The 13,609-nt window shown below is 40.0% G+C and overlaps 1 protein-coding gene across 3 annotated transcripts in view; it reads left to right on the forward strand.

Moving 5' to 3' along the window:
* Positions 1-13,609, forward strand: part of LOC150076529 (uncharacterized) — a 437,825-nt gene that overhangs the window by 114,424 nt on the left and 309,792 nt on the right. The window lies entirely within an intron of this gene.

Here is a 13,609-nt window from a genome sequence, read left to right on the forward strand (position 1 = left end):
TAGTAAGTCAGTTTCATCGTGGATTCAAAAGTATTTCTTTATTGCATTCAGTTTCACAACAGATGCTAAAGTTCTAATAAGTCAGCTTCATCGTAGGATGTCTAAGTTCAGATTAGTCCGATTTTTGTCCGATGTGCATTCGATAAAAAACCCTCTTTGCTTTATTGTAATTGTTTTTTGGAACAATATTTTGCAATAATTCCCCTGGAAATATTAGCCAGTGAACTGCATTATACATTTCAAACATCGCCATATAGCTTGTCCTTGAATACAAATGACTACAGTTACTTTCCTTTGAGTGACCGCCTTGTACAGTTGTGGACACTTCCTTCCAGTCAGTAAAATCATCAGTAGTCATCCTTTATTGTACCTAAAGTAATTCGCTATGTTGGGGTAAACGGTTTTTGCTCCTAATTGAAGTAGCACTTTCGAATTTTGCCCAAGTCAATTATCTGCACATATTGAAAATTAGAAGGACAGTAAAAGAGTTGATAATTGGTGCCATTGGTGGGCAGCATTCCGACTAACAAATTTTCTGTTTATACTCCAGGATGACCACACGGTCAGAGATCCCGAAATAGAGAGAGAGAATACAAGAAATCGCATTTAGCAGTCACCAACTTGATTGTGTGAAATTGCTCGCCCAAAACCACAGCAAAGCAAGAGAAGTGATGGGGAGAAAATCTATTTTTCAGCGGGGTTTATCTGTTTATTATAGTTCAGAACTGGATAGTGAATTTATTCGGCTTCTGTACTAAAACAGAATTTCTCCCTTTGCGATGACATCAAAGCGTAACAAGCGAATATCTTCTAAGAATACTTTTTGAGCAGCCGTTAGTCACAATCTGTTAGCTTTGTACTGTTAGAAAATATTGCAGTTTTGTGAAGAATACACATTTCAAGAAAATTCGTTATTCATAGCGGATGATTTTTTTTTCTTTTTTGTACACCAGTTTTCGAAGTTTATAACGCAGCTACAAATAGAAATATTTTTTCGAAATTTCGTTAGAAGATCAAACCCTGTTCCGATATTGTTTACTAAAAACAATTACAATAAATCAAACTTTTTTTTTTTATGAAATGCGCATTGCAGTGTTATCAGTTTTACACCAGTTTTTTCTCGTTTCTAAAAGATGAATTTCCCTGATTTTCCATTCGTAGGAGCAATACACGTTGAAGAGAGGAAATACGATCTGTTCGCCTTACAAAAACAGTTGTTGCTACTGTTTTGCTTTATTGCTTCTTATGTCAACTCACAGTAGCTTGCGTTGTCGCGTTTCAAAGGCCCTAGGCTAATTAGGGTGGGTTTAGAAAAATAACAGAAAAAGGCCTAAAAAAATACACACTTGATGTCACATTTTTGTCATTTGCGTGAAATTCAATAGAAGGTTTTGAAAATTGAAGTGGGAAAATCGAAGAAAACAGTTCTGGCTTCACCTATAGCGAATTTCAGCTGTGTCCATAGAGTAAAAATTATAGAATTTATTAGTTGACCTTTGAACTGGGTCCACTGGACCTGAGGAGATAAAAATACGGATAAGGAGCCACCAACCCCTAGACCGCCTGAACATCCCCCAGTTGCTTCTGAACCCACTATCGCCCCCCCCTAGAAGGCTTCAGCGCCCACTGGGGGGGCGGTACTGCCCACTTTGGGAACCTAATGCCTTAAACAAACCCTCATTACTCTGATCTGAGGTTTGCTAACCAACGTTTCCTTCTTTTCCCTCGACTTCTTTTACCATTGATCTTGCCCTGGATTATCAGTTGCAACATCTTATATTTGTCATTCTTCATCAAATGTCCTAAATATTTTAGTTTCCTCTCCTTAATGGTGTTAGTTATTTCTGTCTTTTTCTTCATTTGTCTCATGATCTCATCATTCTTTATCTTATCAGTCCATGACACGCTTAGCATTCATCTGTAACACCAAATCTAAAAAGCATTTAACTTATTCTGGGTCTTCTTTGTCAGTGTCCAGCCCTCAGCTCCATAAAGGAGAACAGAAAAGACAAAACATCTCAATATTCTTGTCCTTATAGGAAGTGTAAGATCACTGGCATAGAAGATTCTTCATTTTAAGGAAGGCTGCACGTGCTCTTGTTCAATTCTTGAGCATACTTCAATAGAATGGTCCCAGTCCTTGCTCAGCATACACCAAGGTAGCGATAACTTTTGACCCTTTCAATTTCTTTATTATTGATTGAATTTTTGTTTGCACTTCTTTCTTACTGATTACCATAAGTTTTGTTTTCTTGATGTTTAACTTCAGGCCAAAATTTTCACTTATTCTATTAACTCTATCCATTAATGCTTGTGAATCTTTCTCAGAGCTGGCCAGCAATATAGTATCATCTGCATATCTCATGTTTATTGTGTTGCCATTAATCTTTATCCCTTTTGTACATCTATCTAACGCTTCTTTAAAATTTCTTCAGCGTACAAGTTGAACAATATAGGTGATAGAATACAACCTCTTTTAATTTCTATTTCTTCTGATTGTTCTCCTTCTATGCATACCTTTGCTGGTTGTACCCAATATAAATTCGCCATTATTCTAATGTCTTTGCTATCAATTCCAATCTTCTCTAAGATTTGGAACAGTTTGTCACGTCTTACCCAGTTGAAGGCTTTTTCATAATTCAAGACGCAGATGAATACCTCTTGGTTCATATCTCAACATCTTTCTATTAGAGTCCGAATGGCAAACAGGGCTTCCCTGGTATCCAGTCTTGTTGGAAGCCAAATTGAGAATCACTATTTCCTCACATCTTTTATAAATTCGGTTGTGTATACTTCTAGAAGTATCTTCAGAGCATGGCTCATTAAACTAATTGTTCTAAATTGAGAACTATTTGCATTTGCACATTTCGCAGAACATTCCTAGAAAATGGTCGACGATCTCAACCATTCTCTGGGAATTTCTCCAGTGTCATAAACCTATATCCACGTTGACATATTTAAAAAAAAAAATCATTTATTGCAAGTATTTTATAAGAATAAACAACGTAATATGAAGAAAATTTAATGTAATTTTACAACATAAGTGGGACAGAGTTTGGATCAATTGTTTCTGATCTTCTTGAGTGATATATTAATGAGAAAAATAAATGGATGACTGAAATTTTCAGATCATGTTAAAGGTTAGCATTATGGATGTTATGAAAAATGGCTGATATGCACTGAGTGTTATATGATACCATAAGATGTGAATTTTAGCATGCTGTATTGGCAGGTGGCCAGGAAGGTACACATATTTTCAGTGATTTACCATAATATTAAGCTAGGGAGGAGGTTATAGTTCAGTTATAATAAGTCAGTATTGAAAATGTGTTTTTGAAATATTGTGTTCAGTTCATGGGGACTGTGTCTAAGGCAATGACACCGAACATCTTGAATGGGTCCAAAGATTTGACTTTGGTGAGAATAGACGTGTCCATAAGAGGTGGGATGCAGAACTTGGAAAGATGTTTTGGAGTGATCTGATTGAGGTGTATAAGGAACTGGGATGGAGGGTGATGAATAACAGTGGAATTTTCACATTGAAATGGACAAAAACCAGGGGGCATAAATATGAATTGTTGCCAAAAAAAATGGGCAACTTATTTGGTGAGAATAGGAAGGGTGTGTTCATATGAAGAGGGATTTTGAGAGTGTTGGTGGCAGAGCTTTGAAAAAGAGGTGTTTTGAGTGATCTGATTGAGGTGTATAAGGAACTAGGATGGAAGGGTGATTGAATATCAGTGGAATTTTCAAATTGAAGACATAAAAAGCAAGTGGCATAAATATGAATTGTTGGGGGCAGGGGACTACAAACTGGACCTAAGGAAATTGTTAGGTTAGTACATTATTGACTACTGGAATAGAAATTACCTTCTTGGGTAGTCGAGTTGATATTCTGGTGAAATTTAAGTGTCAGCTGGATTGATACTTTCCAGTGGTGAGACGAGGATGATTGACATTACAGGTTGTATTTAGCTTCCTTTCATCTTTTGGTCTTTACTAATAATGAAGGAAAGTAGGTTGGAAAGAAAATGGAGGAAAGCAGGCAGAAAATATCAGCTAGAGGATCATTGTGTATGTTGTTAAGGGATTGCTCCACTTTCTTGGTATAGAAATTTGTTTGTGAATGGCATTATTCTAAGCGAACACACGCACACATGCACGAATGGTTGAAAGTAATTTAAATTTAGTGTGTGTCTGCTGTTATTCATTACTTATTCATTGTTTGTTCATTACTTTAACTGTATTGCATTCTATTGTGATAACCTATTTTTCGAGTACTAGCATTATGAGTACTATTTTTAGAGTACTAGCATTATGGTCTAAGCTGATAATGCACCATAAAAAAATCAAACAACTAAATGTTTGTACAGCTGTTGTATATAACCATTTGTTGTCTGATTATGATGTTAGTGTAGATTATGCTACCCTTTCACCTGTATATTATCTTGTTATTCTTTTCATTTCTCTGCTTTAAATTATAATTTTTAAAATAAGTAGAACCCTCAATGAGGTTTAGAAATAAATTTACCTGGATAATCAAAAATTCCAGATACAAATCTTCAAAATGAAAGGAACTCAATGCAACAAAAATGATTTACACCTATTGTATTTATGTTTATGATAGTATATTTCAATATGAGGTTTTTATTGAAATTTATTTAATATGTACCTTTTATTTTTTTTTATAAAAAAGGGAAGACTGAAGTTTACCTCTTTCCTTAGTTTGTTTTCCTGCAAAGATGATAATTTTAGTTTTAATGGCACAAAAATGTTGGTTATAATGCACCAGGAAGAATTTAAATTTACAAAAAAATTTAGATCTTTGTAACTGTTGAAAAGGTTACCTCATCAAAAGTTGTATATTCAATAAGTAAAAGGCAGTATAAGAGTAAAAATAAGTTTCCTATTTTATATAGGTCTCTACATATTGATAGCACGTAAAAAATTAAAAACTACTGATACACGGTCATAGTCAGATAAAATCTGACTGAGTGTGTATGGCTCAGTCAGAATGGTTAAAAGCGATAAAAATGTGCATTTATAAATTTTGGACATTCTGTTAAAACATCCTTATGTTAAAACATAGCTTGCACACATGAACATCATTGGTTCTCAGCAGAAAAGAATGTGTGAGATGACTATGTCCTATGCGGAGCCGAGCAAGAATAACTTCCTCTTTACGATCCCTGCACAGATTAGACCACCACAGTTTGATTACAGGCTTAATCTGATATAGTTTGTTTGTTATCTGCCCATGCCGTGACTCTTGCCACTGTGAATAAATCCTATTACGGATTATTTACCTGTAGTCTGTATAGGGACAGATAGGCCAAGATTATTCATCGGGACTGCCGATTTAGCTGCATTATCAGCCAAATCATTTCTGGTAATGCTGATGTGGCTGGGGATCTAGCAGAAGAGGACGTTGAATCTGCCTTTATAGAGAGAGCATATTATCTGCTGAATTTGGGGACAGGGTTGGATGATTATTGTATTTCATCACTGACAGAGCCTGGATTCCACTTAACAAATTGGTATATATAATAACCCAGTGATTTGGCGGGTTGTTATATGGTCCAAGGCTAATTTTATAGCATATTCACAATAACTACCCTCAACACCAACCATGAAATTAAATATTTAATTTAAAATATAAAATATAAACGTATAAAATAAATAAATAAAAACTGGTCTATTTACAATAATTATAATAAAAGCACTACATATTTTAAAAATTTTTTAAAAATGCTGTAACTAAAATCCTTCAAGTACTAAAATACCGGTGACTGTAGCTTTCGGAAGCGACTGCCTCTTTCTCAACAGTGTATTACTATTGTACAAGGCACCTCTGTAGCCAGGTGGGCAGGAGCAGCAATGCATAGCACATGCTTCTTGATTAGACTGGGGTTCGAGCCCGTGACCACCAAATACGGAGGATGCGGAAAGGTCAGGGAATGACCACTGCATATCCCCGGAGCAGTATGGCCTTAGTTGCTAATGCTCCTAAAAAAAACCAAAATAACAAATAACAATAACCATTGTACAGCACATCCTTAAGTAGCAGGCCCACAGCAATCACACACGTGGTTCCACAGGAACATGATCGGTATTCCCCACCTGCGTACTGGGACCTGAAATGGCTTGGGAACATGTCATACAGAACCGATCGTCCCGTCGGAGGACAACGGCCTCAAAAAGGGGGTGGAGACGAACACCCCTATCTCTATTAATAATGTTATTGAATGAACCGATTCGCAAGCTCTCGAGCCATTTGCGTTCCGAGAACCCATGCACACGGTCCACAATGACCGCACCTTCTGGGGATATCTGGTGTTGCTTCTCCCAAAAATGCTCTGCCACAGCAGACTTCCCATAATTCGCGGCCTTTATAGCATTCATGTGCTCCCCCAGATGATCCTTGAACCGCCGCCCCCCATCTCACAAACATAACAATCCTCACAATCCAGACATTTAATCTCATATACTACCCCACTACTAGCCTCTTTTGTTATGGGGTCTTTAACTTGGGACACCACCGTGTGCAGCCTCCGTCCCGGAAGCTGCACACAGTGGGTTTGACACTCACGTAATGCTCGTGCTATACGTTCAGTAAGGCCCGGATAGTAGGGAATGTATGCAGTGGTGGTTGGTGCGGACGGCTCACTAGCATTGGACGCCACCCCTCTAATGTATTTGTCCAAGACTCTCTGGGAGTAGCTGGATTTCCTGAGGTCTGCTGTGACTCTACAAATTTCCTTTTCCTTAACCTCGGGGGTACTGCAGTGGGACCCAACCCTATCCAATAATGCCTTGGCCACACTATTCTTGTGTTGATTATTTTTGTGCCGAGCTATAATGAGTGTACTGACTTCGGCACATAGGCTTTCTATAAACTTCAGTTCTAAGCCTAAAACCTTCTCTAACCACCAATACATCAAGGAATGGGAGGGTTCCAGCTGCTTCCACCTCCGAGGTAAATTGAATGAAAGGGGAGAAGCTATTGAGCACATTAAGCACTTCATCTTCCTTCCCCTTCTGTATAATGGTAAACGTGTCATCAATGTACCTTTTCCATTTACGAATGGGGAATTCCAACCCATCAAAAATCCTATTTTCCAGTTCCTCCATGGCTAGATTAGCTACAATGGTGCTAATGAGGGAACCCATGGGTTCCCCCATTAGCGCTTATACATAATATCTTGAAAAACCATAGTAGTACTGGAAAGGCAAAACTCTACGCCCTTACAAATATCATCACTATTTAAGAGACCTTGTACTTAAAATATCATCCTTCTCCAGAGCCATTTTACACATTGGACCCCCCATGCTTAATGGGGATACATGTAAACAGGGAAACTACATCAAATGAAATTATAATCTCACCTTCCCTATAATCTGATCTTTCACAAAACCCACAAAATCCTTACTGTCCTTAATAACAAAATTAAATAAATAAAAGAATAAATAGTGTGGCCAAAGCATTATTGGATAGGGTTGGGTCCCACTGCAGTACCCCCGAGGTTAGGGAAAAGGAAATTTGTAGAGTCACAGGAGACCTCAGAAAATCCGGCTACCCCCAGAGAGTCTTGGACAAATACATTAGAGGGGCGGTGTCCAATGCTAGTGAGCCATCCGCACCAACCACCACTGCATACATTCCCTACTATCCGGGCCTTACTGAACGTATTGCACGAACATTACGTGAGTGTCCAACCCACTGTGTGCAGCTTCCGGGACGGAGGTTGCACACGGTGGTGTCCCAAGTTAAAGACCCCATAACAAAAGAGGCTAGTAGTGGGGTAGTATATGAGATTAAATGTCCGGATTGTGGGATTATGTTGGTGAGACGGGGTGGCAGTTCAAGGATCGTCTGGGGGAGCACATGAATGCTATAAAGACCGTGAATTATGGGAAGTCTGCTGTGGCGGAGCATTTTTGGGAGAAGCCAGATATCCCCAGAAGGTGCGGTCATTGTGAGCCGTGCACATGGGTTCTGGGAACGCAAATGGCTCGAGAGCATGTGAATCAGTTCATCTAATAACATTATTAATAGAGATAGGGGTGTTTTTTCTCCACCCCCTTTTTGAGGCCGTTGTCCTCCGACGGGACGATCGGTTCTGTATGACACGTTCCTGAGCCATTTCCGGTCCCAGTATGCCGGTGGGGAATACCGATCATTCAAAAATGGATGTCCATGTGGGGTGGTCTGGCAGGGAGTTCAGCTGTTTTCATTGAAGTGACAAAGATGGTTCATTTGCTTTGACATAACAAATTTGTGATATTCTGAATGTACCAGTAGCAATACGAATGGCCTGATGATGAATGGGGTCAAGCCAATGAAGTGTGCTATTTCTGGCAGAAGAATATACCTGAGACCCATAATCTAATTTTAAGCATACATGTGCACGATACAGACAGAGTAAAAAGCACCTGCCTGTACTCCAAGAAGTAGAGGAGAGAGAGAGAGAGAGAGTACAGAGAATGTTAAGCCCTTTCATGCCCTTTGTCTGTAGCTGACAAATGTGTTGGAGGAATGTCAGCTTTTTGTCAAATATGAGTCTCAAGAATTTCGTCTCCACTTCTACTGAAATGGTTTTGTCCAAGTCTTAATTCAGGTTTGGGGTGAAGGTTATGCTTACAACAAGAAACCATTAGTTTCAGGTTCTCAATGCAAACTTTTCAGTTTTTAGTGAGAACCTGAAACCATTAGTCATGGCCCAAGAGTTAAGGTGGTGAGTGGCTTGTTGCAGTTGTCTCCCAATGACCTGTTGCACGATTAGTATTAGTAATGGCCATATGGTGCAAGAAAGTCAAAGGCTTAATGATGGTCTTCTGATGGTGAATAATGAAGAGTAAGATGGTGCTTCTGTGATGTTAGAAAAAGTTTCCCCAAGAGTATTTGCTATTGCAGTAGAAGCTGCAAGAGTACATCCATTATATTTTAGGACCGATGAGGGGGTGGACAGTGTATTTTCTCTTCATTTTTCGGATTTTTTCCAGACCACCTTAGCACTGGTTGTCTGGGTAATAGATGTGAAATGGATCCATGATTCTTTTTGATTTCTATAGCAGATGTAGCATGCTTTGGTTCATGCACATTTAAAAGCTAGAAGGTTGGCTGTGTTAGGATATTGTTGGAATATCCCCCAAGTTTTGTTCTGAACCTTTTTTTGCTGCTGTGCAATCTACTTTCCACCATGGTTTGGGAAAAGGTGGAAATCAGGTGGACATTTTTGGAATTGCAGTGGACAATACTTTCTGTGATGTACATAACTGCAATGGGCATAAACGACTCTTTCGGTGGTATGGTCATTTCCATTTTAGTTCCAATTGAACATTTCTTGGCAATCTTTTCAGCATATCTTGCGTTATTGCTGTTTACCAGTTTTACAGCTCTTTTGTCCTCCTGGTATTAGACGTTCAGCTTTGCCTTTAGTCATATTTCCTTTTCTTCCTTCCACTTCTAGCATGCTCTAGAGTAAGCAGGGTGCTGCCTTGGCAGTTAATGCATGTGGGTTTTGAGGCTTTACATGATGTTATTTTATTGTCCTTTGAACCACAGTGAGTGCAAGAAAGAGCACCACAGCAGGCTATTTGTGAATGTCTATTTTTCTGGCACTTGAAGCACTTTAATGGGTTTGGAACATATGGACATAATGTACAGTTCAGATAACCAACTTTAATCTCATTAGGTGACATTGGTATATTAAAATAAGGATGTTTCTAGTTGGGACTAAATTCCCATTCCTATATATGAACATTTGCTTTTCAGCTGTCATTCTTTGCGATTTTAGTTCTGAACAGATCTCCTCTCCTCTTCAGACACTTTAGCATTAGCATTAGCATTAGTAGAGGCATATGATGCAAGAAAGCAAGCTTATTCAGCATCAGCCAAAAAAAAAAAAAAAAAAAACCCACTCCCATTTCACCCCTCCGTTCGTTCGAAATACCTGTCCAGTTGAGCTTTAAATTTGTTTAGGCTATCAACTTCAACAACAAGTGATGGAAGTCGGTTCCACCAACCAACCACCCGCTGGCCAAAGGCAAATTTCCGCACATCTATCCGACATCTGTCCTTCCTCAATTTGAATTTATGCCCTCTGAGGTGATTATTCTGAGCAAGATGAAGAATCCCATTGGCATTGAGCATGCTCAAACCATTCAAAGCCTTATACACCTCTATCAGATCACCTCGCCGGTGCCTAGTCTCCAGACTCTGTAATTTGCAAAACTTAAGCCTTTCTTCGTAAGAGCAACCCTTTGTTCCATTTACTAATCTTGTTGCCCTTCTCTGTACCCGTTCCAGCAGCTCTACATCCTTCTTGAAATGAGGCCTCCAGACCTGTATACAGTACTCAAGATGTGGCCTAACCATTGCCTTATACAAGGGAATAATCACCTCCTTATCCCTGCTAGAAAAATTCCTGTATATCATTGACAAGACACCATGAGCTACTCTTGCAGCTCGTCTGCACTGCTCAGAGAACTTCATATCTGCCTGCACAATTACCCCAGGTCCTTTTCATTCTCCACCACTGTCAGTGTAGTACCGCAGAGTTGATACGTTGCTCTGGGGTTACTGTATCCCATATGTAGTACTTTACATTTGTCAATGTTAAACTTCATTTGCCACCTCTCAGCCCATCTGTTCAACCTTTCCAGATCCTGTTGCAGCAGCATAGCGTCAATAGTGTCCTTAATGACCCTGCCAACCTTTGTATCATCTGCAAACTTGGACATTAAACTTGATATCCCATCATCAATATCATTCATAAACACCGAAAACAACAATGGACCCAACACTGAACCTTGAGGAACTCCACTAATAACATTAGTCCACGTTGAGCAGTGTCCATTGATTACCACTCTCTGTCTTCTGCCACTCAACCATCCCCTTATCCATAGCAGCAATTTGCCTCCAATGCCACACTGCTCCAATTTGTGCAGCAGTCTTCCATGTGCAACAGTATCTTCAAGACAAGACTTCAGTTATAGCTAGGACACAGCATGGTTTTGTTAAGGGGAAGTCTTGCCTGACCAGTTTGATTGGATACTGTGATGCAGTCACAAAAGAACTGGATGCAGGGAATGACTTTGATATTATATACTTGGATCTTAGAAAGGCTTTTGATACTGTTGCACATGGAAGACTGCTGCACAAATTGGAGCAGTGTGGCATTGGAGGCAAGTTGCTGCTATGGATAAAGGGGTGGTTGAGGGGGAGAAGACAGAGGGTGGTAATCAATGGACACTGCTCATCGTGGACTAGTGTTATTAGTGGAGTCCCTCAGGGTTCAGTATTGGGGCCTTTATTGTTTTCTGTATTTATAAATGATATTGATGATGGTATATCAGGCTTAATGTCCAAGTTTGCAGACGATACGAAGGTTGGCAGGGTTGTCAAGGACACTACTGACACTATGCTGCTGCAACAGGATTTGGAAAGGTTGAGCAGATGGGCTTCGAGGTGGCAAATGAAGTTTAACATTGACAAATGTAAAGTACTACATATGGGAAACAGCAGCCCCAGAGCGGCGTATCAACTCTGTGGTACTACACTGACAGTGGTAGAGAATGAAAGGGACCTGGGGGTGGTGGTGCAGGCAGATATGAAGTTCTCTGAGCAGTGCAGACGAGCTGCAAGAGTAGCTCATGGTGTATTGTCAATGATATATAGGAATTTTTCTAGCAGGGATAAGGAGGTGATTATTCCCTTGTATAAGGCAATGGTCAGGCCACACCTAGAGTACTGTATACAGGCCTGGAGGCCTCATTTCAGGAAGGATGTAGAGCTGCTGGAACGAGTACAGAGAAGGGCAACTAGATTGGTGAATGGGACAAAGGGGTTCTCTTACGAAGAAAGGCTTAAGTTTTGCAAATTACAGTGTCTGGAAACTAGGCACCAGCGGGGTGATCTGATAGAGGTGTACAAAGCCTTGAATGGTTTGAGCATGCTCAATGCTGATGGGATTCTTCCTCTAGCTCAGAAAAATCACCTGAGAGGGCATAAATTCAAATTGAGGAAAGACAGATGTAGGATAGATGTGCGGAAATTTGCCTTTAGCCAGCGGGTGGTTGGTGGGTGGAACAGACTTCCATCCCTTGTCGTGGAAGTTGATAGCCTAAATAAGTTTAAGGCTCAGCTGGACAGGTATTTCGAACGAACAGAGGGGTGAAGTGGAAGTGGTTATTTTTATTTATTTATGTTACTTTTTTTTTTTTTTTGGCTGATGCTGCATAAGCTTGCTTTCTTGCATCAAATGCCTCTACTAATGCTAATGCTAATGCTAATGTATCGAAAGCCTTTCTAAGATCCAAATATATAATATCAAAGTTATTCCCTGCATCCAGTTCTTTTGTGACTACATCATAGTATCCAATCAAATTGGTCAGGCAAGACCTGCCCTTAACAAAACCATGCTGCGTCTGAGCTATAACGGAATTCTTGTCTAGATGATCCTGCAGTGCTTCTTTAACCAGTGCCTCCATTAATTTACCTGGAACAGAAGTTAAACTAACAGGTCTATAATTACTTGTGTCAGCCTTTGATCCTCCTTTGTGAATTGGGGTTACATTTGCACATCTCCAGTCTATGGGTACCTCCCCTGAGTCCAAAGAAGCTCTCATAATTATGGCTAGGGGTTTGCATACTTCCTTTGCTGCCTCCTTTAATATAACTGGATAGATCCCATCCACCCCAGGTGCCTTTTTTATGTTTATCCTCAACAATCTCTCCTCCACTTTCCTCTCAGTTATTACAAAATCATCCAGCTCACTGCCAATGTTTACTTTACCTACATCATTCTCCTTCCTGAATAACTCCTCATGCGTGAATGTAAATGCAAAATACTCGTTTAGATTGTTGGCCACCTGAGCAGGATCCTCAACTGTTGAACCATCAATATCCAGTGGACCAATCTGATTCATCCCTTTCCTTCTCAAGTTCAAGAAAATTCCATTCAGAGATCACCTCAGGATGAGTTCAGTGTCTTATGGGATGTTACTGTTGGCATTGCCCCCCCCCCAATAAAGCTGGCATGGAAGAGCTATTTGGAGTGTTTCACACTTCAATTCAAGATATCTTCAAAACATAGCCGTCTTACAGATTTAGGGGAGCCTGCCAGCCTTTCCAAACCCTTCTGAAAAAAGGATAAAATTATGCCTATAGCCTTCTCTCCAGTGCAGTGAATTATCAGGTATTTAGGTGTTAGACTTGATATTGTTTCTGTTTTAGGCCTCTTTGCTGTGGTGATTTCTTCACTCATGTCAATGACTTCTGGTAGGGAGCACGTTGGGATCCCAGAAGAAAAGTTCAGATTATCAGGATTCATAATGGTTTTGTTTTTTGGTTGTGTCCAGGCTCCCCACCCCGTCCACTACCAGGCAAGCAATAAATACGGTTGGGAAAGGGATACCAGGGCTACCCAGACACTATACCCTTACTGCCGCCAGCCTGAATCTGTTCCTCGGACCACGAGGGTAGGGGCATGGCATTGACATGGTTGACCCTTGCAGGCAAATCCACTAACTGATTGATCCTAGTAGAGCCATCCAGGACCACCCGTCTTGTTGAAGTGGGGGCCAAAGTGGTGTGTTGAAACTGCCC

This window comes from Mastigoproctus giganteus, chromosome 13 (genome assembly GCF_048544385.1).
Source record: "Mastigoproctus giganteus isolate SK-2022 chromosome 13, ASM4854438v1, whole genome shotgun sequence".
Classification (NCBI taxonomy): domain Eukaryota; kingdom Metazoa; phylum Arthropoda; class Arachnida; order Uropygi; family Thelyphonidae; genus Mastigoproctus; species Mastigoproctus giganteus.